The sequence below is a fragment of the Rhea pennata genome, chromosome 9 (genome assembly GCF_028389875.1).
Source record: "Rhea pennata isolate bPtePen1 chromosome 9, bPtePen1.pri, whole genome shotgun sequence".
NCBI classification, from domain to species: Eukaryota; Metazoa; Chordata; class Aves; order Rheiformes; family Rheidae; genus Rhea; species Rhea pennata.
In genome coordinates, this window is record NC_084671.1 from 6,428,674 (window position 1) to 6,455,913 (window position 27,240).

General features: G+C 39.1%; 1 protein-coding gene across 2 annotated transcripts in view; it reads left to right on the forward strand.

Annotated features, from left to right (window-relative positions):
• Window positions 1-2,622: 2,622 nt before the first annotated feature.
• FNDC3B (fibronectin type III domain containing 3B) overlaps window positions 2,623-27,240 on the forward strand; it is a 216,556-nt gene continuing 191,938 nt past the window's right edge. The window contains exon 1 of one of the 2 annotated variants that reach the window (XM_062582738.1): window positions 2,623-2,753. The gene's annotated coding sequence lies outside the window, so the exon portion shown is untranslated. Of the gene's footprint in view, window positions 2,754-2,987; window positions 3,077-27,240 lie in introns of those variants that run through there. The other variant, XM_062582739.1, reaches the window with a different exon arrangement.

Below are 27,240 nucleotides of genomic sequence, written 5' to 3' on the forward strand. Positions count from 1 at the left end.
AAAGCGTTCTAAATGAAGAGTACACATTATTTTCAGATCTCCAACCTAGAACAGCTTTGCTGTATTTTATGTGAATCTGGCCAATTTTATGGTTTCAGGTGAGACTAGAAACCACATGAAAATCAAGTAACTAGACACATTTGTTCTCAAACTTGTCAAATGTGGTTATTGCAGATGAGTGTCTCTCTGAACTTTGCTCCAACAGTGAAACCAAAGTGAAGTAAGTGTGAACTGTAAAAGCTTTACACAGCTACAAAGAAATTTAAACTACCCATTCATAACAGTGACAGAGGACATTGTTCCACTTCTGTAGGGGATGGGACACCATACCAAATGCCCCTATGCCCCAAGTCTGTTTTGTTTCTTAGAATGAGAACACGCTTGTATCTAGCATTTTTTTTTCTGGCCCATCTGATACAGGAGAGGAACAAATCCACCTAGCGGTTTTATTTCCTTCCTCTCTTTTATTTATTTTCATTATCTCTTCTTTAGGTTTGAGTTTGTTTACTCTTTAATTTAAATTTTGCCTTTTTATAATTTTGTAATTTGCATCAGTGATTTTTCTATAACACCACTCTGCTCTTCACTACCTTCCTCTTTCCCTTTTTTTCTATCTTTTCCTTCACAAAACATTCTACAGGATCAAATAAAGGCTTTACCACCCTAGTGAATAATTAATCTCATCTGACTCTGTAACTCAATTCAGGATCATCAAAAAGTCTGCAAGTTTTGGGTCACTAATAAAACAAAACTTTTTTCCTACTTTTGGATTTTATTCATTACAGAAGTTTTTGCAATTAACGATAAACAATACTCAGTGCTGGCTGACCATTTTACACTAAAAAAATCTTTCCCATAGGAAAATGCTAATTCGTTATTTTTGCAGGAATTATCAATTTCAGATAACTTTAATTTTTCTGTCTTTTAGACACTTTTAAAAAAAATAGCTTAGTTGGGCAAAACGTTTTGATTTTCCTGAACTTCTATACCAAACCAGTATTTTTCAGTGCCAGTCTCAACAACAAATAAAAATCAGGAAGTCCTACAGGGGAAATGTTTTTGTTGATATTTTAATGGAAGTTAACAAAAATATACCTGAATTGTGTAAGACTCTATAGAGTTTTCTAGCTTCTGAAAGGAAACTTTGTTTTTATGGATAAAGTAAACCAACCACTGAAAAAAGCTTTAGGAAAAATAATATTGAAGATAATATATAGTGTCTAAGAGAACATGGAGCAGAAGATAGGCCCATGATGAGATTTTCTTGAAGACGGGTAGATAACCAAGAGTCTAAGGTCCAGTCAAAAGATCCTTCATAATATGGTTCAACTTTGTAGTAAGCGTGAGGCAGAGCCCTATTTTAAGCTTCTTCTATAACCAGATTAAAGCTCTAGTTATGATTCCCTCATTGCTCAGATGCTGTGCTGAGAGGTAAATTACCAGTGTGGTTCCTCATGGCTCTGTTCCAGAGCAAAAGGATAAATCTTTCTTCTTTTTGGCTGCAACAATTTAAATAAGTCAGAGTATTCTTTAATCTCCAAAAATGTATGCCTAGAAGTTCTTCTCCTTACTCTCAAACTCACAGACACATAGAAACGACTACATTGAGTCAGATCAAAGGTTCTTCTTCTGCAGTATCTTGGAGTGACCAGCAGCAGTTGCCTGGGGAAGAAAGTGCAGAAGGGCACACAAAGTATACACAGATCCCAGCCTCCGGCTGTTTGGATGGGGGCCTGCCTGCCTCAGCAGTGGTATTTCTCCGACAGCAACAACCTGCGGGGGTATTTTTCTGCTGTCACAAGGGCAGAAGGCTGTAACTGTGTGGGAAGTAGGTTTGGTGGTTGCCCACGCTCAAAGGGTGTTCAAAGGGTGATCCAAGTATCTGGAAATAAGTAACAACGCAGACATTCTCTGTTTTGCCTGCTGTATAAAAATGTAAGAGAGATGGGATGAGAGGCACATCAGTGACATGCACAGGGTAGGTCAAAGCACGCAGAGCTCCTTGGCAATTTCTATCTGGCTTATTTAGGTTATGCGGGATACTGCCTTTCCTCTGTGGGACACCTGGAAGGGGATGTGGCAGGCTCCAGGGCTGAGCTGATGGCAAGAGAAGGGACAGGGTGGAGGTTGGGGCAGGGCTGGGCTGGGAGGCAGAGAGGCATCCCAGCAGGAGAGAGGAGGCGGCAGGGGGCTGGGGGCAGAAGGAAGGGGTGAGCCAGGAAGCAGAAGAGAAGGACGCTGGAGCGAGGACAGAAAAAAGAGGTAGGAAGTGGAGAAGGAGGAAAGGCAGGCAGGTTTTCTGTCAGGGCTCGCTGGAAACACAGCGGCGAAGCGCCCTGGCCGGGCCGCAGCCAGAAACGGCTCCAACGGCCCCAACGGCCGCCGCGGAGCGGGGCGGGGCGGGGCGGGGCGGGGCGGCTCCTCCGCGCGCGCCGCGGCCGCTGGAGGGGGGGGGCGGGGCGGGGCAGGAGGGCCCGCGCGCCCGCCGCGCGCCCGCCTCCGCCGGCGGCTTTTTTTTTTTTTTTTTTTTTTTTTTTCCCTTTCCCTCTCCTCTTCCCTCCCATCTTTCCGCGGGAGCTTCTACTCCAGAGTGCGCGGTAGTGTGGGCCGGGCGCGAGTCCCCATGTGGTGCCGACATCACTGACATGGCGGAATCCCCAGCAAGCCCGCCCGGCCGCCGCTCCAGCTAGCCGCCACTCGCCGCCGCCCGCCGCGCCCGGGCTGGGCTCGCCGCGCCGCGCCTCGCCGCCACGGTAAGGGGCGCCCCTCCGCCGCCGCGGGCGGAGGGGGGGGGGGTGCGCGGGTGGGACCCCCCCCCCCTCCCCCTCCCGGCAGCGGCGGGGCGGCCGGGGCGCCGCAGCCCCCCCCCCCCCCCAACCCTGCCCCCTTTTGTTCGGGGCCGCCGCGGCGGGCGGCGGCACGTTGCTCTGCCGGCGGCGCGGGGCGGGCGGGGACCGGGCCGGGGCGGCGGTGCGCGGGGCAGCCGCGGCGCTTCCTGTGAGGGCTGCCGCCGCCGCCGCGCCCTGCCCCTCGCCCGCGAGATGGGGCGGAAAAACCTGCTTTCAGCTTGGGAGAGGTTTGTGCTTCTACCCCCGTGTCCCCCGTCCCCCCCTCCCGTGCCGCTGGCTGACAGCAGGGACGTGAGGGAAGGACGCGGGGGAGCCCGCTGCCCGCCCTGCCCGCCTCTCCCGAGGGGGCCGCGGGTGCGAGCCCGGGCGCCGGCAGCCGGTGCCCGGCGGCGCGTCCCGCCCGGGGCTGCCGCGCAGGTGGAGCAGCCGAGGCTCCTCCTCGGCGCGGCCGCCCGCAGCGCCTCGATCCGGGCGGCACGGCGGAGAAAACGGGCTCTTGCCCGTCGCGCCTCCCTGGCCGGGACCGCTTTGCGAAGGAAAATCCTGGAAACTTGTTCTTTTGCTTGCCAGACAGCACCTTAAAATGGCATGCTACCAGGAGACAGAAAGAATTAAAAAAATCTTTAAAAAATCCTGACCTCTCAGATGATTAAGACTACGTCTGCTTCCCTCCCTCTTTTCTCCCCCCTCACCCCACCAGTTCTCAGAAATGTTCTGTTTAAATAAGGTTTTGGCTAAGGTAATGCGGCTTGGAATTTCATGTAATAAACCCTTTATCCCATCTATATTTGTAGAATAAGGGTGGGGGGAAACCCAAGGTTCTCTCGCCCTGTTAATAACTTTGTTTCATTTGTTTTTCTTTGTCTAGTTACCTAAAAGTACTTGCTTGCATCTTTAAAGTGATAGTTACCCCTCCAGAGATGAGGAAATGGAGATATGGAAAGTTTAAGTTTCCTTTTTCTTTTTTTTTATGTTCAGTGTGAGATTGTTAAGAACAGAATTCAAGTTTCTTAGTTCCTTGTGCCTTCACCGCGTTTGCTGTATTCCCTAACCATTTACCATGCAGAGCCTAGGACTGAACAGAAGTAACTAATACATTTCCAAAAGGTGTTAAACCCGTCTAACTTGAGTTTAACAATGTGCGAGGTAATGGGATTTCAAACATGCCCATGTTTAAGCCTACATCACTGTTTCCCAACCTTTTTGCAGCTGAGCTTGATTTAAAAAGGTTGGAATTTCCAGATCTTGCACAGTGTCTTGGTGCCTGTGCTCGTTTGGTAAACTGGGGCTCTGCGCCTCTGATGGAGAACTGGTCTGGGCATGAAGCCATTCTAGACAGAGAAATGCATCGTTTCGTAAACCCAGGCTGCCTCTTTGTATTCAAGAGCATCTTGCTTATCTCACCTAGTCCTTTTTACCACTTTCTTTTTTTTTTTTTTTTTTTTAATCAGCAGTAAGACAATATACTACTGGTGTTACCAGTATGAAAATGGTTCTTGGCTGCATTCCTGGGGTCACTTAGGGTCTTGCACAGAAGCAGTCTCTTAGTGCTCTTCACCTAATCTTCAGTGCTTTGTGGTTCCTTCTCATTAGTTTTAAAGCAGTTGTGCTTTGTGGTTAGAACAAGACTCTGGTGTTGCAGAAGGATCTACTTCCCCAGAAGTGGCATATATTGTTCTTCCCAGTTTAGTAATGTAACTCAGAGGTAAGTCTATATGTAAGTGTGTTTTTTTATTTTTTTATTTATTTTTATTTTTTTTTACTATCAGGATTCAGCAGATTTGGGTTTGAGGTCACTGCTGGGACAGCAGTGAGTTTTTTGTTGTTTGTTTGTTTTTTTAAATACTATTATCCTGTATCTGGCCAAAGCATAAGAAATGAATAAAGCTAGCATCCCAAATAAGCTGGTATTCTGTTACAGTTGGGAAGGCTGGACTTGTAACTTAATACTGCAAGCAGTTTATCTTTGCTCTCAGCAAAGTTTGTAACTTCCAATCTGAAGTGCATTTATTCTGGCACTTGTCTTCTATGTATGGTATTTGGTAGACCTAAAGCAGATTCTTGCACACTGCCTCTTTCCTAGCATAGAATTTTCTTTTTTCTTTTCACTTTATAGATTCCACTAAGTGCCCTCTAAGGGGAGGGAAAGAGGAGCAGTAACGGGAAACATCTACAACTCATAAATCTGTGCAAGAAAATACATACAAATCATACAGCAAAATTCTGTATGTGTGTAGTTTTATTTGTGAACTTCCTAATTAGTTTAATTGACTTTTCCTTCAAAAATGTAGATCATCAGTCTGGTGAACAGTAAAACAAAAACAAATTTTATGGTACAAAAAAACGTCTTCTGTATGAGGAACTTAATTCTTACCAAATATCTATAATTACATAAAAGTTTCAGAATTGATAAATAGCTGAATAGAACAAATGACTTCCAGCAGTACTTTTTTCTCAGTACAGTTAGCTACTCTGCTACAGAGCAGAAGTGTGAGGGGAAAAATGGAATAATTCTTGAGAAGTGGAAGGACTGGCAGTTCAGGCTGTCCTGGAAAAGAATCCCAGTCTCTCAACCAAGAATGCCTTGGTAGCAGGAATTAAGTCTGGAAATCAAGTGTACCAATATATCACAAAGGCTTCATGGAACATGCTGCAAATTATTAATGAGTATTGTAAACAAATGTGACTGCAGTGTACAGCAAATAAAGTAATAGTAGAAGAAGCCAGCAGAAGCATATGTAAATCTCAACTGTGCAAGATGCCAGTGAGGCAAAGTTTCTCAAACCGGCAGCAAACTTGTGCATAGGTGATCTTTTCCGCTCTACTAAATAGCAGCAGTTGAGCAGTGGGGAATCCTTTAGAAACGGGAATATCAAAAGTAATTTTGTTTACTGCCAAGGTTTAGTGTCACTGTGTGATCTGTCCCTGGAGATAGAAGGTATGTGGGAAGAGGGAAGTTCTTCAAACAACACAGTCGAAATAGGAGACGATAGATACACAACGGTAACGGGCCATCTACAGGCAGGAATGTTTGTGTGTTTGAAAACAGATAACTATTTAAACATTTTCCAGTTGAGATGTGGTGGTTAGCGTTTTTCCCAATTTAGTCCAAACGCCTCTCTCTGCAAAATAATAGTTAAAAGCCTACTCTTATTGGACTGCAGATAGCTGGAAAGAAGCACAAACTAATTAAACATGACTTATTGTGGAATTTTTAACAGTACTGGAGAGGTTAGTTGCATTTCAGAGTGTGCTGCTACAGATATTAAATCTGTGCTCTGCTCTGAATGAAAAACTGTAGTGCTGTTTAGCAAGCTCACAAGGAAAGTGTAATCTCTGTTAATTTTGTTCAAAGGCAGAATTTCCCAGGAGTTCCTGGGTAGTATGGCTTTATAAGCATGTTTGTGTTGCTCTTATTTGTGAAAGGATGGATTGCTTCTTAGCCTCAAAAGACATATAGAGGTTAAAACAAACCACTTCTCAAGTGACATGCTTTTTGCATTTGATCTAATGAATTCTTTCTTTATAACTAAACTATGTTGTGAATAAAAGCTTATTTTGTCTCTGAAATCCTCATATACTAAATAAAGTGATAATATTAAAACAAGATTGTCTGTAATATTTAAGTAGCAATATGCCAATATGAGTATGATGTTAGAAGATTATGCAGGTTTATTTAATACACTTTTAAATTTGAGCATAGTTCAGTATTCTAACATACAGTGTTTCTGGTAGTTATGGTTTGTCAGAACTTTCAGAACTGTGTGTACATATATATGGTATTAATGAAATATTCAACTTATACTTACAGATAGAATACTGTTTACTTTAGTGCCACAAGTTCAAAAACTGAATTTCTTAAGTTCTGCTCAGTGCTTTACCTGGTCTGCTCACTTTTGATTTACCTCAGGTACAACTGAATTTTTTTTTCAGGATTTGTTCCTCAACACTTGTAGTGATCTGAGATCAGTCTGAAGATCAATTCCAGCTAGAACTGGTTTAAGGGGTTTAGCTTAGGAGCTGGAATTTGAATTACTGAATTATCAAATAAACTGGAAACATCACAGTGACGATACTATGGTATAATACTAAAGTTTTGTGTTACCTGTTCATGATAACTGCAACCTGAGATGCACATATGTGCCTTTCCTGTTTATCCATGAATAATGGACAGAAAGCTGGCTACTACAGCAAAAGTATAAAAAACATTCCTTATTTTTATTTTCACTTGTGATAATTTATATAATGGTGATAAATACTGAAAGTTAGCATTTGGATCCTCAGCCTACTAAACTGGAGCTGTTTATGACGTTCTCTTATTTATGTAAGATGAAGCATCAAAAAGTTCCTGAGTAGTTAAGCAAGTGTGTGTGTGTGTGTGTTTTGTATAAAGAGAGCAAAGATTGCAACTAAGACTGATATGTGATATTTGCTTGTTGTGGAGACTGCTTCATGGTTTCTCAAGGGAAACTAGTTTCTCGGAATGATGAGAGTTCAAGAGTGAATTCAAGAGGAAATGTGTGTGGGGGGGTTCTGTCACTAGGGTCTAGATTTAGGATAACCTAAACAAAACTCGAATTCTCTGGAATTGCAGGTGATAGGCTTGTTTGCTTTCTCTGTGCTGAGTGTATAACTGTTATGTGGCAGCAGTGCATAGCACATTCTTACAGCATACTTCATATGTAACTCTTGTAACTGCCTTATACGTAATTATGAGCATTCCTATTATTAGTTTCTTGCAAAGAAATCTAATAATAGGCTGCATATATATTTAAATGTGCTTCATACTTTTAGAAACATTTCATATGGAATGTTTTGAAAAGAGAAAAAAGAAATTGCTCTCAAGAGGCTGTTAATAAAAACTTCAAAAAGCAACAATTTTAGATGACCCTTACCAGCCTGAAAGGTCCTTGGAATGTCGCAGACAGATTTCCTCATGCTTTTAATCCAGCTAGCAAGATTTTAAACATGTTGTACTTAGTCTGTAGCTAGTTCCCTGGGCATAGCACCATTGATTTTATATAGCTGATCTCCATTCCCCACCCAGCTAGTAATAAAACGCTAAAATTCTGTATAGTAATTTAAATCTCTGTGTTATCTTGTACCCCAAATATTTTTGTGAGAACTTTAGTCAAGCTGAACTCTGTAATGAAGTATGTTTTTTTTTTTTCCTGTTTTCTTTTTTCTTTTTTTTTTTTTCTTTTTGAACCTTATTAGCAAAAACAGCGTAGGAGAGAGGAGGTCTGATTTGTTTCAGGATCACTATAATTTTTCTGCTTTTAGTATAAGTTACTGGAATTCATTCTATGTTTTTAGATTGCCTTCACTGTGGAAGTGTATGCTTATATAATGTGAAGAGTGACTTTGTGCTTGATGGGCTGATGTAGTATGTTATTGAGTACTATGCCTTCTTTTTTCTAGGTATTTACTGATGGAGCATAATGCAACAGAAAAGGACATTTACTTAATGCTCTCATGTGTTGACAGGTTTCCTTCTGATGAGTCTGATTTCTTGCAGAATAATGTAATGTCAACTTGCAGAAGAAAAGAGAAATGATTTTCAATGTGTATCACAAAAAAGATTCCCCTTATTAGATTAAATTAATAGAGCAGAAGTGACAAAGCCAAAAGAACCAAGGCTTTGGATTCTGGATGTATATGCCTAAACTTAAAAACCTGAATACTGGCTTTTGTCTGTAAATACAAATAGAGATGGTGAGGATGAAGAGTAGAAGCATAACTTGGACTTGACTTTTGTCATGAAAGATGTTGCTGTATCTTGCAACTTGGCTTTTTTGTTTTTCATTTGAAATTCTAGCAGTCAGAAATATCTTAGACGTTAATATTTTTTAGCTTTTCACCTCTTTATGTCCCATATCAGAAAGCAAATAAAGAAAATCCAAAATAGATTGCTCTTAAATTTTGCATGTTTTTAAAGTGAATTTCGTGATCTTTACGGTTGGACTGATGAGTTTTGAATACTTAATCTTATTACTGGTTTTGAGTGTAGTATTGCCAAATGCTTTTTGATGCCCCTTTTTAAAGAGAAAGAGAATGAGTAATTTGAAAATAAAAATACATGTGCTGTTTTTTCAGTGGACTGGACATTGCTTTTGCATTGATTACAACAGCTGAGAGTCACACATGCCAATTTATAAATGTATTTGTTTTGTTCTGCCAACCAAATACATTTGAGAGAATTTTATAAATCTGTCCAACTCTAGATTCCTTTAGGCATGGTAGAAAAGACTTGATTCATAGGCAATGTGTCTGGTCTTACTTTACATTTCAGGATATAAACAGTCTTTCCTTATTTTGTCCTTAAGCCATGGCTGGGCAATGGTCAGAAGCTGGCAGTACAGTTTATCTTGAGCTGTGAAGTGATTTGGTGGCCTTGCTGTGTTGCTACAGAGCCTCCTGCATTTCCTTGCATCAGCGCTGAGCTACAGTCTTGCCTGCCAGCCACCAAGCTCCCACTGGTGTTTTTGGTCTGTAGGTTGTGTGCTAGTGGAGCTCCTTTTCCAGTAAAGAAAGTCATCTCTTTCTTAAGAGATGTCACCACTAATAAAGCTAAAACACTATGTATGTATTTTTTCATACTTGCCTGTTATTCTTACTACTGTTGCAAGTTGCTGCAATCTGGGTAGGCAGGCTTAGAATTTTTAAAGCAAACACACTTCCTTGAATAGGGATGCTGGTCTACAGAACTTCCTCCTTAATATATCTTCTGGCAGTTAACCTACATTTTGAAAGCATTTAATTCTTAAACATCAAAGGAGAAATGGTGAAGTCCATTGTACATAGAGTTTTGATGTGTTGTTATGATGAAAAGACTGGTACTGCCCCTTTTGGGACCTAGAAAATCCTTTTATTCCTCTTTACCTTTGTAGTCCTCCAAGCTCGTGTTTTTAACAATTTGAGGTAGACTAGATTGTAAGATGTGACTGCCAAAAAACTACAGATTAAGCAAGTAAACATGCAGAGGCAATTTATTGATCTGTGAGAAGTATTGAAGACATCTCCAGAGGAAAACACATTCACTTACATAGTATTCACCCTTTCCTCTCCCAGGTTGCACTTGGGTGTAAGAAACTTATATTAGCCCAAGCAACAAAGCAGTGTAGTACAGCCAAAGTGCTAACAGCTTTTAAAGTGGCATGTTTTTTAAGCATGTTGCTATTGCACAAATCACAACAGTTGTTGAGGCCTTACCACAGTAGTTGTATTGAGTTGTGAGTATCTTTTTTTCAAATTCTTCTGAAGAATGTGTCCCCCCCCCCCCCCCCCGCCGCCGCCGCCGAGTGGTTTCAACTGCAAAGTAGTTGTTTTTCTCAGCACTGACTTTTGTTTGGACCATCTGTTTTGTCTTCCCTAAAACAGTTACTTTATTGAGAGGACAGCTTGGTGGCTTGCTATGATTCTCATACCTGTTTTTTTGTAAATGTGTTTTACATATTGAAGCGTTTACACGTGAATGAATTTTGCTAAATGAAGGAACTGATGTGAACTAGGTAACTGTAGTATTGCTTTTCAGATCAAAATAAGGCTCTGTAAATAAAGATGCATGAACTGAACTAGTACAGCTAATAACAAGGGAAAAATTTCTACTTTCACAACAAGATAATGCAAATCCGAATATACTTGAAATATACCTTGTACATCATTCTTCTAGATCTGTTTTAAACTATTTCAGCTCAAACCAAATTTGAGATGCCATGAATTAGTTGCATGTGCTCATTCTATTCTTGTAGTAGAAGTATAGTCGTGTTGTCAGATCAGATCAGTTTTGCGTGTGTACTGCTTTGGCTTGAACAGTAAAACTGCTAGGCTTGTTTTTCCTAGTTCTTAATCCACTTTACTTAACATGTATTAATATCCTGTTTTCTGTCAGGTATTCCAAAACCTGAAGGAAATGCTTTTATAGTCTCTAGCCAGTAGCTACCTTTTTATTAACCATATTAAAGATTGGAAAAAGATGCAGAGTGTTTGCTGTCATTCTTCAACTAAATGTGTTGGTGCTGTTCCTCTAACACAATGCTACCTTTGACTGTGGTGCCTTGAAAGGTATGGATTTTAACAAAAGTGAGAAACCTGTTCTTATTCAGTTGCACTAACTGGTGGAAGACAACAAGCTTTTTGAGTGCGAATTTCCACTGAGTTGTCCCCTGAGTTAGGTAGGGGGGCACTGTTAGCTGTTGTCAAATCTTCTGTGTTGGCAGGTTGACTAGGAAACTTGTTTTCAAAGCCTACCTTGGGAAGAGAAGGGTTACAAGTCTTTATTTTCTGATGCTGGAAAGTGTTAGAAGATAGGCATCATGAAGAAAAACAAATGGAACAACTGTTCCTTATTCTATATTTTTACTAAATCTGCTTCTGCTAGTGAGATTTTTCAGTTCATAGGCTCTTTTCAGTGTACTATTTGCCTATCATTTCTTTAGCAGTCTTGTCCATTAGCTAACCATGATTTCTAATACTAAGATACTGGGTTTGTTTAATTGTATCTCAGGGTGATTTATATTCTTCTGTTGACTGCACAGTTGCTGAAAAGTCATCCTTAGTAATGCAGTGAGGTTATTTGTGTTGTATTCCAGACCAAAGACTCTGGGTGTAGTACTGAAAGTTTAAGAAACAAAGGTCCTTCCTGAGCAGCTTGTATGATCTAACAAAAAGCATATCTGGCAATACAGGGGACTGAGAAGAAGAGATGCAGAACACTTAGCTTGTCCTAATGTTTGCTATTTGCCTGTTTTTTATTTCAATATTTCAGATGTGGGCAAAGAACAGACTGCAGATTCTTTTCTGTGACCCTGTACATTCCTCGCTGCTCTCTTCCCCTTTGCTTCATATGTTTATTCTTGCAATGGGTGTGACATGTGGCCTTTGCATGACTACAAACACAGGCATGTACATGCTCGGTTACTGGAGGAAGTGTGTCCATCCACACGCATAGTGGGCCTGCACCCAATCTCACAGTGAAGGTGGCCATGTCTTGACTCTGAAATGACTCTTAATGCACAGAGAGAGAATCCATAGGCACCTGTTAGAAGTGGGATTAGAGAAATGGATCGGAAGCTTTTTGGACTTGTTTGCTAAGGGCATTTGTGTATGAGGAGTGATAGAAAAGAAGATGAGAAATTAGGAATGTAGCAAAGTGGCTCCATGTTTTTGAAAGTCATGTATAAGAGGTGGTGCATTAAGATTAAGCTGGGTGCATTGGAAGGAGTGAAGTTGTGAATGGCTTTCAGGCTGAAACTGGAACTTTGGTGAAAAAGGCAGTGATGAGAACAGTGCAACTGGTAAAAAAGACAGTAATGTCAGGGAAAAAATTAATATATCTGGAAGATAATAAGGGCCAAAGACAGTGGGGTGTTCCAGTAATCATGGTGGTGCATGGCTATAATCAATAATCAGTATGGGCTGGCTTAATGGCAACATGTCAAAGGAAAAAATACATAATATACATAATAAACAGAGATTTAATGAAGGAAGGAGGAGCAAAATTAGGTGTGACTTACACAGGTGGAGAAAGAATTTCTCCTTGGAGAACTTGGAAGTGGTCTAATTTAGTGGAATGTTAGTGGTATATTATTTATGGGTAAGAGAAAGGGAAGGCAAAAAACCTTAAAGTCAAAATAAATTGTAACTTTCAATCTGTTTGTTCTTTATCAGACTGACAAAATAATGCTTTCACTAAGTTTGTGTTAAATGCTGAGCATGTATACGATGCTTCCTCTTTAAATGAGTGATGTTACCTGGTTTTGGAGGAGGGGGAGGAGAGGCATCAGTGTTGCAAAGAATCCACAAAATATATTGTGGAGTTTAGCAACACTTACGATTCTGGATCAATGCAAAATGACTTGATAACTCAGTCATCTACCAATCACTTTATGCTTCATGACCCTGTATGCTTTCAGCTCCGTTCTGAAAAGCTCAAGCCTATTTTATACTGGCAGAAAATATACTTCAGATAGTCTGAGGGTAAATGATTGGTTAATTTTAGAAGGGTTGAGTAACTATTGATATAGTCATGATTCTGAGTTGTTTGACAGTGATTTTTCTCACTGTGTCCAACTGGAAATTATTGATTTAAATTACTATAAATGCACTGCTGGTCTCAGATAATATTAGGAAAGTTAACTCATGTTCTCAGAGTAAATAGAAGCCAAGTGTAATTTTCTGAGTTTAACGTATAGTGGAAAAGGCAGGTAGCTCATACCTGTGTTGCTTTATTATTAGTTTTCTATTTGTGCGTTATCCTTGAGGTTTATTAGTTACAAAAACAATTAATTTTGGTTCAGCAAAACATTAAAATTAAGGGAAAACCAAAATGACTTCATATATTTTGGTTGATGTCAAGTATTGTGGAGATAAGCATCTTATCCTATGGATTTAGCCACAGTGACATAGGTAATGTCTTGTTGAATTCTTCTTACATGTGCTGCACTCAGCAATTACTGTGCTGGGATAGTAAATCAACAAAGTAGTAGCTGATGGCTTGTTCAGTAGTGTTTTTTTTTTTTTTTTTTTTTTTTTTTTTTTTTTTTTCCTTGCTACTATGTAGTGTATTTTAATTTTGGTTCATAAACAAGTCTAGAATCACACTGTTAAGGGGCTTGGTGTGGAATAGCTGGGTTATGTTATTGATACTTGACCATAAGCTGTACACAGGAAGAAATTACGTGGCTCAAGAGAATGTCATTCTAAGACTTTCAATGAAGCAAAACCTGGGCAAAACTTGATGTAAAGGAGGACAAAAGTAATCAAATTGTTAACATTACCCATGCTTATGCAGAGTTGGCTGTAATAATTATGCCTTGTAAGTCAGCTTGTGGCAAAGTTGGCTTGTTGGATTAAGCTTTGCACATATTTATTTTTGCTACTCCATGTGCTTTGCTACTCCAGATCTTTATTACTGCTGATTAAGTTCATTGGTACTTTTAATGACTACTCAGAAGATAAACATCCTCTGTCTTTGACTTCTTTAGCCATGCAGGGCAAAGTTGTTGTTACTCATTTGAAGTTGATTTGTCATGTGGATCTGTATTGCAAATGACAGCTGTTTTCAGTACTCTGTACACCCGTGACTGTTTTTTTGGAATTTCTGAAACTAAGAGAAATGGTCTTGCTACCCTATTTTATTACTTCTACAAATTTTCACGTGAACAATGTTTTAGCTGTTAAATCTTTTACCATTTCCTCTCTGCACCAAGCAGAGCTGGACAGTCATGTCCAGAGGGTTTTAAGCTGCTTTGCTCAGTGGACAGGAAATGGTTATATCAGTGGAAATTGTGCAACCATACTAAGCAAGAGCAAGAAGCTCTATACATGATAAAACTGAAAGGATCCTTGATATCTTTCACGGCAGCAGTCTCTTACTTCTGGACAAAACCTGAGTCAGACCATTGAAATGCTTCTGTAACAATCTGTTTAACATCCAAGATGGCAACTACATATTGGGTTTTGTGTGCCTGAATAGGTTCCTTTGGTGCATAAGTGAGAGCTGCTGTGTTACTGTGAAGACCATGTTAATATACATAAAGCATTGGAATTAGACATCAACAGTTTCACTTCCTTTTGGCATATCTTGATCATGTAGTCCCACAGGATGATTGTATGGTCTAAAAAGTAGCTGTAAAAGTTTTACAGTTTCTCAGCCTATGTAGACTGTTACAGTGTGTTCTCTGTTGGCTGATCTCAGACTTCAGTCATCTATCTTAATATCTCTTCACTTGTCTGTTCCTTCCCTTCTTCCTTTCTTTTTTTTTTTTTCTTTTTTTAAATACCACTTATTCTTTTCAATGTGTCCTGAACTGTTGGGGTAATATAAGGGGAGAAAACTGAGGTGGGTGAATGGTTCTAGTATACTCTGAAACTTGAAACTTAAAAGGTAGAAAATACAGAAGACTGAAGAAACTGAAAATAAAAATGAAGAGAATAGTTTGAACATATTATTTGTGTCCCTGGCATCACTAAAGATTCTCTGGTAATCTATAAATGAAATATCACTGATCAAGTAAACTCAATATATTTATGTATAATATAATACCACCTTTGAGCAAATTTGATAGATCCTCATTATAAGAAGCAATGGTCTCTTGTTGCAACTGTAGAACTGTAAGGATTGTTGGATAGAACATGAGGTGCTTTTTTTCTGGCTGTAGGTTAGCAACGTGGCAGTTAGAAATCTGTCGTTTTACTTTGGGAGGGAAATGCAAAGCTTTGGCCTAGTGCCTGAACTAGCTCCAGATGGTGAGAAGAGATTTTGCACTCGAGTCAAAAAGTATATGGGAATGGCAGATCGAACCTGTCAGCCTTCCTATTTGTCTGTCCTCAGGAGAGTTATTTTCCATTAATTATATAAAAAATTATTGTCTTGTTTGTGCAGCTCAAAATTATATATTGGTGTCCTGGCTCTGTAAGTGAGGCTTATCTTCTAATGCTTTCCTCGGAAAGCTGTATGCCTCGTGCTGCCTCCAGGATCACTGTCCTGCCTGAAATGCTTCGCAGGCGCTGGGTAAGAACTGTGAGCCAGCTCAGTGCAGGGAAGCGAATGACTGCATAGACTGTCTGCTCTAACTGTCTGTGTGCCTCATCTTACTGCATGACAAATGGAAAACAGTGTGAGGGAGGTACAGTCGAAGTTTAGACAACTTAAATGAAGAACCTCCTATAAGCTGCTACTTTATATAATATGTAAGAGTGCTGGATTGTTCTTTAGCGACTAATTTAGGTGTATAAAATATTCTGCATCCTCAGCTTTTTTTTTTTTTTTTTGGATATCCTTATTCTTCCTCAGAGAAGGCTTCTCGTGCCACCAATTTGTATGTTTTTGAAGAATACAAATGAATTTGGCTAATGGAAGTGGGAAACCAATTGAAATTGGTTCTCTTCAGTGATATATACAAGCAATTGTGAGGAAGAAATGGATAAATACTATTTTTATCTATTCTTGTCTGGTTATATTAGGCAAAGATGTAACATGGTTGTAACATGGTTGATGTATGTGTGTTTTGTTTTTTTTCTTTTTCTGCCAGCATCTTTTCCCTACCTTTGTGTTCAGCATTAACATTGAGGATTTTTTTTTTTTTTAAAGCAAATTAAGAGACTTATCCATGTAACTACTTGTACTATTTGACCATAGCATATGTTCTGTTGATGGTGGTATAGCTATGAAGAATACAGACTGTATCTGGAATAGGATTAAGAGGTAAGAAGGGATTAATGCTATTTTACCAGTCCTAGTGGGACTTCATTTGAGAAATATGTGTATTCTGATCACCTGTGTTTAAGAAAAGATAAATTTGAGGTGGTAGAGCTGCAGAAGAGGGGTACAAGCATGAGTGAAAGTATAGAAAGCCTTTCTTATAAAAGGGATGGAAGAAACATTTGGCAGGAAAAAGTGCCAAGAAAGAATGATTACTCTCTGTAAATCCATCAGGGGTGTAAACACTGCAAAGACCAAAAGACTGTTTAAGCTGAAAGCCAGTGTTAGGAGAAGAACAAATGGATGCAAGCTGTCAATAAATACTCCCCCCCCCCCCTCGAATTTGATCGAATGGCTTAATCCAAAACCAGGCTAGCCTTCCAAATAGGAGATACTTTATGACTAGCAGAAAGATGTGACTAGTTGTAAGGTAGAGCTTTGAGTAAGCCTGCAGAAGAATGTGTCATTAATATTGTTACATATGAATAAACAGTATACAAGTGGAAATCTGGCTTCAGTGAAGTGGGAGGAAAGGGACCTTCTGTCCTTGTGTATTGTGTAATGAAAACACTAAGCATTTATTGTAACAGTGAATTTATATGGATCTTTATTTTAGGAAACCAAAATTATAATATTTACTTTTTTCAAGTTTTTAATGACAGTGATCAGATTTAATATTAAGACAGATTAAGATCTTAATGCCAAAGACTCCTTTGTTTAGTAACGTAAGTCTACCTTACACAAATCTGCTGGTGAAGTGAGGACGTGTCTTCCCCAGTCAACCACAAACATGTGCAATTGTCTTTGCCCCCTCTGGGGACATTTGTTTATATAGGAAGGCATGTATGTACTGAGCTGTACAGTCTTGATTCTGAAGCTTTGATATGGCTCTGATCGTGGTGAAATTTCATTCCTATATCCTTTTGCTGGTGTTTATATCCTGCTGGAAAATCCTGACGTAACATCAGAAAAGACAGGTAGCTTCCAGAAAGCTTTGAACACCAGGGGAGACAGTAAAGGTCTCTCCCAAGGCTGTAATAGCAGTCGATCATTTACTGGAGTAAAGCATGGAGATTTGAAACCAAACTAGTGCTAATGATGACCTCTAGGAAGGAGCACATTAACTCCAAGATGGTCACAAACTTCAAGATCAGAATACCAGATAAACTCGGTTTATGCTGGTGCTTTCTTTAAAAGTAATATTTCACGAATGTGAAGTTAAATATTTAATGGTCAAAATGTTTAAATTTATATTTGTTGGAAGATGGAATGTATTATGAAATACAATATTGGAGTTCAAATAAGTTTTTTTTTTTAAAAAAAGCCGAAAACCAACCAACAAACAAAAAATCCAAACCCAGCCACCTTGTAAATGAGTATGAAGTGCCAAAGAAAGAAATATTCTTAGTGGTACAAGGAGAGGGGGGAATCTAAATTGAGTCACCTGCAACTTCAGAAATGATTGTGCAAATAACAAATTGCTTTTTACGTTTGCATGAGTACTCTGAAAAAGTACCTTCACTACATGCTGATTTTTTTTGTCTAGTTAATTGCTTGGTAGCTGCACTGAAATTGCTTTAATATTGCCTGTGATGTTCGGCAGAAATGCTTTTGTCAGGGAGCAGTTAATGTTTCTTGGAGAGAGGAGTGTGCAATGAGTGCTTGTGCAAGCTTTCATCTGAATGTTTTCCTCTTACAACAGGGAGTCACAGGAACTTGTTGACCAAGCTGTTTTCTCTGATTGAACTGAGTTTTTGTTTTTCTGTTCCAAATAGTCAGATTTTACTTTAAATGAGACAATGTGGATGATATATCTAAGTCTGGTGTGATGTGCTTTCATTTATGAGCTAGTTGGGGGAAAAATGTTTTAATTATCTTCATGTTAGTGCACAAGAACTGCGAGCTTGTTTTCATCCATCAGAGCTGGAGACTTAAAACAAAAGCCAAACAAACTTCCACATGGTGGCAGATTCTGGATATGAGCCACTAGCAGACATAATTAAGTATGCCATCATCTCCACCACTTAACCGCTTAAAAAACAGCTGTCTTCCTTGTCTGTAACTGCAGACTCTCTTCATTTTTGTTTAAGTGAAAAAGGTGAATCAGTACAGTGCGGCAAAAACAGTGCTGGTGGGATCATCAGGCACAGCATTCTGTCTGAGACTCCTTGCTAGCTAAATAAGGATTAGCTTGCAGGTTCTCCTGCATTATAAAGTGTCCAGCTGTTAATTTTTAAAGCTGTGTGAATGAGCAACTCGGAATTAACATTGGTTTTAATGAGCTGTATTGACAAAGGAACAATAGTTTCACGAACATATCCATACTTTTTTCTTCCCCTTTTTGAGAGTTGGGTGTGCTCTATCTGAAATCCTGTTGCTAACTGAAAATTGCAAGAAGCTAGTGCATTTAAAGTTTTAAAGAAAAAAATACGACTGGGGAGTTAATGAAACAACTGTAACAACATCTAGCATTGTGGCTGCTCTTGTTCAAGAATGGTTCATTTGGTGCTAAATATGTTGAAAGTGGTTGTTTTGATGGGATTTTGACCCAGTGTGGCAAGTGAAGAGTTAATTTGGGCACTAGAAATTAAACCAGCTTCAGGAGATTAAAGTGTTGATGGGAGAGCAGGAAGGGAGGAGCTGGAAGAACACAGCCTGGCAGTGCGGAAGAGAAGAGGTGAGGCACACAAAGGCTCCCGGCCCTGTGCACAGAGCCCGTGGCGCAGGCAGGAGGTACCCTGCTAGCTGGAATAATGCTGCTGAATTAAATAAGGCCTGAAACTTGGGCTGTGATGGTGACTTGTGTTTTTTTTTTTTTTTTTTTTTTGTTTGTTTGTTTTTTTTTACTGGCTACCTGTACATCTGTAGTGGGCTAGCTGGATTTAGTTTCTGGTACCACCCATCATCTACTAAATATTTCCAAATTTAGAATGCTCTCTGCATGAAGGATTTGTAGTATAAGTTCTAATGTAGACCACTAGGTAGGTGCTCTGAACTGAGGATTTTAATTACTGTTACTGGCTAGGACAGACAGTCAATGCCATTAGCAAATCATTACCTAAGCATTGATGAATAATCAATATGATCATTACTTTGGTTCTGGTAGATACCAAAGCACTTTACAGGGAAGATGGATTTCATTACCCCTATTTCACAGCTGAAAAGACAAAACACCAAGGTGAAATAACTGGAGATTTTTGCTTGTTAAGGCTTGACTGGAAATCTTACTGGTGCTCTGCATGTGTCTGGGGGTTTCCCTTTCTGAAATGAGACTTGACAAGCCTCCCTGAAATGAAGTGCCTATGTGTGGTTTCAGAGTATCTCTGAAAGTCTCCCCCAGCTGAGGAATGCTGACCCCTTCACGTGGCAGGAGGCAATACTCTGCCTCCTATTTAGTATTTTGCATGCTATCTGTAGGAAATATTTGTAAGACTAACATGTTATGGTAAAGTGGGACAAAAACAGGTTGCTTACAAAAGTCAGCTAAGTTTTTTGCAAGCTAATAACATTGTCAGCAGGCAGTACAGCCTATGCGTAATTTAGTAAGGTTATAGTGTTTTTTGTTTTTTTGTTTGTTTTTGCTTTTCTTAAGGGGAAAGCACTTTAAGTTTATGCAGTTACCTTGGCTTACCTGTAACTATGTTTCTGGCTACTACATACAATGTCATACTACTTTGATTCAGAACCATCAGAAGAAGAAATAGTGTTCATTGCCCTGGATTAAGCCTGTCTACTCCAGTGACTAGTCTTTTTGTTTTGTTTTTAGCATTGTGCTCAACTCTAACTTGCCTGGCTTCTGCTTCTGCTCACTGGTTCTTATTGTTCTTTAATGTCTGATGCGTGCTGGCTTTGGGACAGTTATAAATAAATCTTGCATAGTGCTTAAAAATCCTGTTGCTATGCCACACATCGAGCCATTTGGGTACATCTGCACCGATACCATGATTGAGTCACAGGCATTGTAATCAGACCACAAACTAATTCAATCTGTTAGCTAGCCAGTTCTTAGTCCATTTAAAATGCTTCAGTTTGATTGTACAGTGCTAAATCTGTTACTAGAATGTTGTGTGGAACCAAGTCGAGAGGTGGTTAGAGGATATACGTATGCTAGCACAGCTGTCCCTATCAACCAAACGCGTAATCTCGTCAGAATACAGTAGGACTTGTTTAACGGGACCTGTTCTGCATAGTACAACATTATTGATCACGTTCAGGTTTTTGAATTCTTTATCCCTGGAATCCTACGTTGCCTTTACATTGCTTTGTCTGAAAGCTGTGTCTTATGAATGGCATGTCACTGCACTGGTCATCCTGCAGCCGTCATACCTAACGGCGTTGGCTGAGCGTGCCCTGCCTGTCTTCCCACTGTATCAGTGTGTGCTGTTGTTAAGAGTAGGCAGGGCACTTCCTCAGCTGGTACTTTTGGTTGGGAGATCTTTGGATCTCTTTGGTCGCTCAGGTAATTCATTCAGGTAATTCATTCATACTTAAATTCTTATTGGGCATCATTAACCATGTTTTCACTTCTGTTTTGTAGAGGGTTTACACCACTATTAGATTTCACTCCTTTGTATGTGTTCTAAAAACCAGCTTGTTTTCCTCTGTCCTACAAGTCACTTTTTCTTTTGTTTGATTTGCCTTGACTTCTGGTAACAGCCTTGGTTTCACTTACTGTTTTTTCTATAGTTCTAATGCATATTGATCACTGTTCTTCCTTCTTTCCTGCACTTTTTTTTAACTATATTTATTTCTTTTTTCAGTTAGGCATGAATTTGTCTTTTAGCCAAAGATCGCCTCCTTCTCAAATGAGAAGATCACATTTCCTCTTTTCATAGACTTTTTTAAGTGGGCTCACAATTGTATTTATTTTTTTTAGTTGTTTTTTTCTCTCAATCCTCATCAGTCTTAGAAAATTAACATTTTGTTGTTTCAAACATGAACTGCATGTTATTTGTTCAAGTTAATTTCCCTCTTTGATTTTTTTTCTTTTCATTATTATTTAAAGATTTGATTGCTGTAGTGCTTCATAATCTCTCACAGGGTGATCCTGACCAGTCCTCTGAAGATGAAATTCCAACTGAGTGTTTCACGTGCTGAAACTGAAGGATAGGAAAATGCTTTTCCTTAACATATGGAAACAACATATGTTGTATGTGTGTGATGTAGGGGAGTCTTTGTTTGTTTTGAACGTAGTTCTGTGAATGTAATCAAATAATTCTTCAGATACATTTTAGGCTGTGGGGGAAGCATACCGTTTCATAAGTACTTGTCATACAGAACTTGGTAGCTCTTCTTTTAACTAGTTACATGTCATGATATGGTAACTAGGTGTAATCCAACTCTGCGTATCAACAGCTAAAATTCTGCAGTGCGCTTTGTGCACTTTGCAGTGCGCATTCCTGGCTGCCTTAAACAGTTCCAGGTCAGTGTTGCTGCATTGAAAGGTCAGTCCAATTCTACTTGTTCCTATCACTTGTTTTAGTGCAGTGAGTCGATTCACCTGAAAACTAACTTTGTAGAAAGGTAATTTGTAGACTAGTCCTGCCATTGCTTGAACGCTAACTCTCTCCTGATACCAGAGGCAGTAGCAGATGAGGGTTATGACTGTACCTTCTGGTAGTAGCCTTCTCTTAGGCTTGCCTGAACCTTACCTGAAACTGTCCTCCTACACTCCTGTCATATGTGCAAGGAGTGTTCAGGTGGGACACTGTGTGCTAACTGGACATATTGAACTTGTAGCATTTCCCTGCTTTTCACTAATAAAATGACTTCCTGATTCCAAACCTGCTCCACAACTGAAATAATTACTTATGTACCTTTCCAGCAGAGGGGAAGAATGTTCCTGGGTAGGTAAGAGTGGAAATGGGAAACAGCAGTGTTGAGTGGAGAAATGATGATGTGCACGTGTGGTGTGTTGTTTCTTTTTTAACAGTAGTCATATATAAAGACTAATAATTACAAATACAAATGTCAGTATTCTCCCTGTTCACTAATCTCTTCTGCTAACCACCACATCCCACCCTAAATAAAAAGGGTTAAGAAAAAGTGAATGTGAAAATTTTGCAAGTAAATCTCTTGGATTCCTCAATGTTCTGCCATGCACAAATGTGTAAAACTTGAATTGATTTGCTGTAGTATATCTTAGTAAGTGCTGATTTAAAGAATAGTTGGGCAACCTATTTAGATTTAAATTTTGTTCTCCTTTGGTGTTTTTTAAAAATATTTTAGCTACCTGTCCTTCATTTCTTCATACTTTGGAACTCTCTGCTTTTGTTTTTCATATTCAAAGTGAAGGGCTATTACGTCCTCTGTAAGAAAGCCTTAGATTTTTTTTCTTTTTCCTTCTGAACAGCTTGAGGTAGAAACCTTGTCTTTCTTTATATTTACTCAATGCAGAGTGCATTGCACTGAATAATAGTGACCTAGGCTTCACTGGAACAGTGTGTACTGTAAAAGCACAAATAATGAGGATCTGTAGTAGCACTCGCTAACATGCAGAGGTTTTGTGCATCTACATTACTTTTGTGGACGATGCTTCTCTGGCAGCCTGCACAGCTTGTTTTGTTTGTATTATTTGAACTTTGCAGAAGCTAAGGGTGCAGGAGAGAGGTTTGTGCTGTTTGTATTATTGTGGATCATTCAGATATGGCTATAAAATATGCATTTTAACTCTGTGGTAAAAATGCTTTCTGATTATTCACTGCTCAAATTTGGCATGTCTTTACTGTTTAAAGAGGTTGAACTTCTGCAACAGGAGAAGTTTTGTAAGTAAAGGTTGGTCATTGCTTGTTTAATTAATGTCTCTCTTTTGTCAGAGATAATTACTAAAGCATTAGTAAGAGATAAACAAGAGTTCAGACTGAATACAGCTGAGCTGTAGTTTGCTTATGTTAAAGTCTGAAGTAGTGAAGGGTATGTTTGACTTAAAATGATTGTACTTGGATGTTTGACTTCTGCCCTTACAAGGGGAAGAGTAGCATGCATTGACGCGCAAGCACAACTAGCACTAAAATGGAGTGAACAAGTTATGAACAAATAATAGAAAAATATCTGTAGCAGAGACCTATATTCATGTGTTAATTCCAGTTGGTGTTCAGAACTGTGAGAACTATTAATAACACCTCCTTTAATAGCATCTTTGTTAGAAGAACCTATCCAAAAAGAAACATGCTGTGAAACAGAGCAACACTTTAAATAGAGTCTGTTTGTTTGTTTTCTCTCCTAAGAATGTAGCCTTAGGTCATGTGTCCCTCTCTGTGTGTGTAGAAAGAGGTGCACCCTTAACGTGGTGGGCTTAACTTAACTGACTTCAGCTGAGTTTATGTAGACTCACCTATACTATTGCTACACTTGCACTTGCTGGTGTTGTCACTTACATCATTCGGGACTTACTTTCAGCAGTTGACTTTGTCTTGCAAAAGGGTAGATCAAAGGATTTAAATGTAGCCATGGAACAGGATTGGGATGCTCAATGTCAGAATGGGAGGATCTCTAACGCTGAAAGAATTCTAAGTATTTTTTGGTTAATTTGGGGTTTTTTTTTAGTATTGTTAGTATAGCCTCTGTGATGGGAACTCATGTATCTACTTCAATGTGGTTAACTATTTCTAAAAACCGTTTTATAAGTCCTTCCCCCAAACCTTCTTGAATTGTAAACAATTGTACTTAGACAAAACAAGTCCCAAAAGTCCAGTCTTTTGCCTTTATTTTCATGTAGCCACTGATAACACTAGCAAATACTCAGCATTGAATTTATTTTACTCCTAATGAAAAAGAGGTTGCATCTGATTCAGTGAGACTTGCACTTTTTTTTTTTTTTTTTTATACATAAGGACAGAATTTTACTGTGATTGGTATTCAGTGCCAGAAAGTGTGTGTGAGGTTTTTTTTTTTTTTTTTTTTTTTTTTTTTTTTTTGAATTAGTTTGATTTTATAAGGAAAATATACGTGGACAATATTTGCCAAAACTACAACAACATTCCTCTGCAAAATGTATTGCTGCTACTTCCAGGACACACACAAGGACTTCTGGATGTTCCTTTTTTTTGTTATTGACCAGAGTGGTTTATTTTATATCAAAAAAAGAATTGTCAGGAATGGAATTCCTGGAAAGGGAAATCAGAACCATCTATTATATTTGGCATTTAAGTTCTGCAAAACTGAATTTGGAATAACTTCTAAGAGGACTTTATATTCTGAGGTCTGTATTGTTCCATTAGCTTTTGTCTTTCCCTTCTCATTTTTTTGTCGCTTATTCTCAGTAGCAATTATTCAATTTATAATAAAAATAAGAATTTGACAAGCATGTAGCTAGCCTTTTCTCTGATGATCAGTGTGGCTTCATTGTTTTCAAGATGTCTCTAAAATTGTTACACTTTGAGCTATTAAAGTGACATTGTCAGAAATCTGATAACCTTCAGTTGTTTCTGTTTAGATTGTATGTTTATGATTGATAATGTGAGAGAGCCAAGTGATGTCCTTGAATAGTTTAAGAGAGCATATCATCTATTTCATGTAAATACTTAAAAGTTCAGTATTTTTATTATATTTGGAACAATATGGCATGTTTTCTAATAATGCTGCCTTTTCCCTCTCACTTCCTCATCTCTTTTCCTCTACCTGAATCTAAAATAAAGAGCAGAAATAGTCTAGCAGAATGTCTTTTCTCAGCTAGCAAGAACACCAAGGCTCTGGTGATGATAGTGCCTGTGTAGAGAGCAACTTAGAGGAGAGTCTGCCTTACATTAATTTAATTCCATGTAGATATTTTCTTTACTCTTTGTGCTTGAAAGTGAACTTTATCTGCCAGCTGCCAGACATACTGAAAGTTTACTGTCCAAGTGAGGAAGAAAAACCAGTTTCTACTTGTCCTAATGAAGGCGGTAGATAAACTAGGCTAAAATTCTCATAACCTCTAGCATTATAGAACCATTTATTGGTAAAGAATGGAATAATGGGTTTGAGATTTTAAATTTTTTTTTCCCTGCTGAACTAATACCTGTCAACACCAGATTCTCAGTAGGCTTTGCAATTACATCTGAAGATTAGATGCTGTTGTGAGAATTAAAGCTAAAGATACAGGAGAGTATGCAGTCCATAGGGATATAGAAGGAAAAATAAGACAAAAATGTAACATTTTTTGTTTATTTTTAAATGAATTTTATTGAGTAAAACTGTCTTTCAGAAACTAGGAATGAAGCTGTTGATCTGTTGAATTTGGTTCAAGTTTGCCAGTTAAATATTGTAATTTTTTGTGGGGGGAGGAACTCCATTTAAGTTATTAGATATAGATCTTCTGTGGATTGAAAAATCTTTCTGGAAAGGTTCAATAAGATCTTTAACTATTGTTATAGCTTCTTAAGTAACTGGAAAATAGCTTTCTCTTTGATGTTGCTCAGCAGTAGTGTTTAATTGAATTGTTTTGAGTAAATTAGGAAATAGTTTTTTAATAGATCTGTGTTCTGTTGAACACTTCAGCATAATTAGACACTCAATTTTGTTTCCATTTGACATTTTTAACCAATTAGTTACTTGAATTGCTTTATTTTTGGACTACTCATTTGCAGTTGATTAAATACACTTGCATAGGTTCAAAATTTAGAACATACTAATGACACAACATTTTTGACATGTAAGGATAGCCTCAGTGTCACCTAAGGACAAAAATTTCTCTACTTGCATTACTGGCTCTCTTGCCTCCCCCTGCCCCTTAGGCAAATGAGTAAGAGCAGATGTTGCACTCAAAATTCTGCTCCTCTTCTGCAGTCCAATCAAAGCTTGTCGACAATGTCAGAAATAGATATGCACCAGTGAAAATAACAAGATGAGGTCAGTATACATCGGAATAAAAGACACTAAAATTTTACTTCTGTTGTTGCATTACTGACCAAAGCCTGAGTGCATACAAGCCTCTGTTTTTTTGGAGTAGATAGAGCTCCTTTATAAAGAATTGCCTTTCAAAGGGAATGCTACTATTGGAAAAAATACTTAACACTTCCATTGTGAGAATGAATCACTTCTGAGGAAGTGAATTTCAATGTACAAAGGTAACAAAGCAGAACAGCTAGAGCTGTTGCTTGACAGGACCTACCTTCTAGAAATAACTGAGGACTGGGAAATCTAATCTTAGATCTATTGAAGTTGATGGGAGTTTTGCTACAAATGCTTGTCTGAGAGCAAAACAAACTGACAGCTAACAGGGCAAAAGTTTTGAATGACTATGTCCAACTCAAGTTTATTACGTGAGGAAATGCACCAACAACAAAATTATGATGGAATCTCAATATCATTGACTCTTTCATACCAAATTAGAATAAGACTGATGGGATTCTGAGTGTCAGGAGAAAACTGACCACCTCGAGTGAAAAGAGGAGCTTCTCAAACCGCAGAAGATGACTAATCCTACAGTTAGAAACCTCAGACGTTGATAAGACTTGAGCATTTTTTGGCCTCGTTTGAGAATAAAAATGCCATTGACTTTTTTTTGGCCAGTAAATATAGCATCAGTATCACTGATAAAATTAAATCTTGATTGCAGAATTTACCTGTGCGCTGGGAGGAGTATAAATCCTACCATAGCTCATAAGCTTCATACCGTAGTGTATTTTAAAGCTAGGTTTCGACAGCTGTACATCCCATATTCACTATTGCTCAAAGGCATTTGATACATTACTCGATGGTAACTAAGAGCTGGTAGTGAATTGGCTGCATTAATCTCACTTGTGCGTGTTTAATGAGTACGCAGAAATGATGAGCAGCATTTGGTGTATTGCTCCTTCCTGTGCAGAGGGGATAGCTTCACGGTATGGGGGTTTTGGCAGGGGTAGGTTTAAGAAGCTCTAGCTGCTTGTTCTTGCTCCTGAGCCCTCACAGCTGTTGCTGTGGTCACTCTGCAAGCTCGATCAGCCCTCTGATCTGGACAGCCTTCCAACAGGGCTTGTTTTTAACCTAGATGAGAGCATTGATTCAGGTCACAGCACAGCTCCCCGAACAATGGCACTAGCATGGCTAAGTGCAACTGGAGTGACTTTCTGACAGCTCATTCTCTCCCCTGCTTTGCTGTTTTCATTGTGCTCCCACGTCTGTGTGGCGAACTGGATCGGGACACTGATAGGACTGGGAAATAATCCATTGTGAGGAACACCGAATAGTCCAAGCATTGTTTTATTGTAAATGAGGCACTGGAGC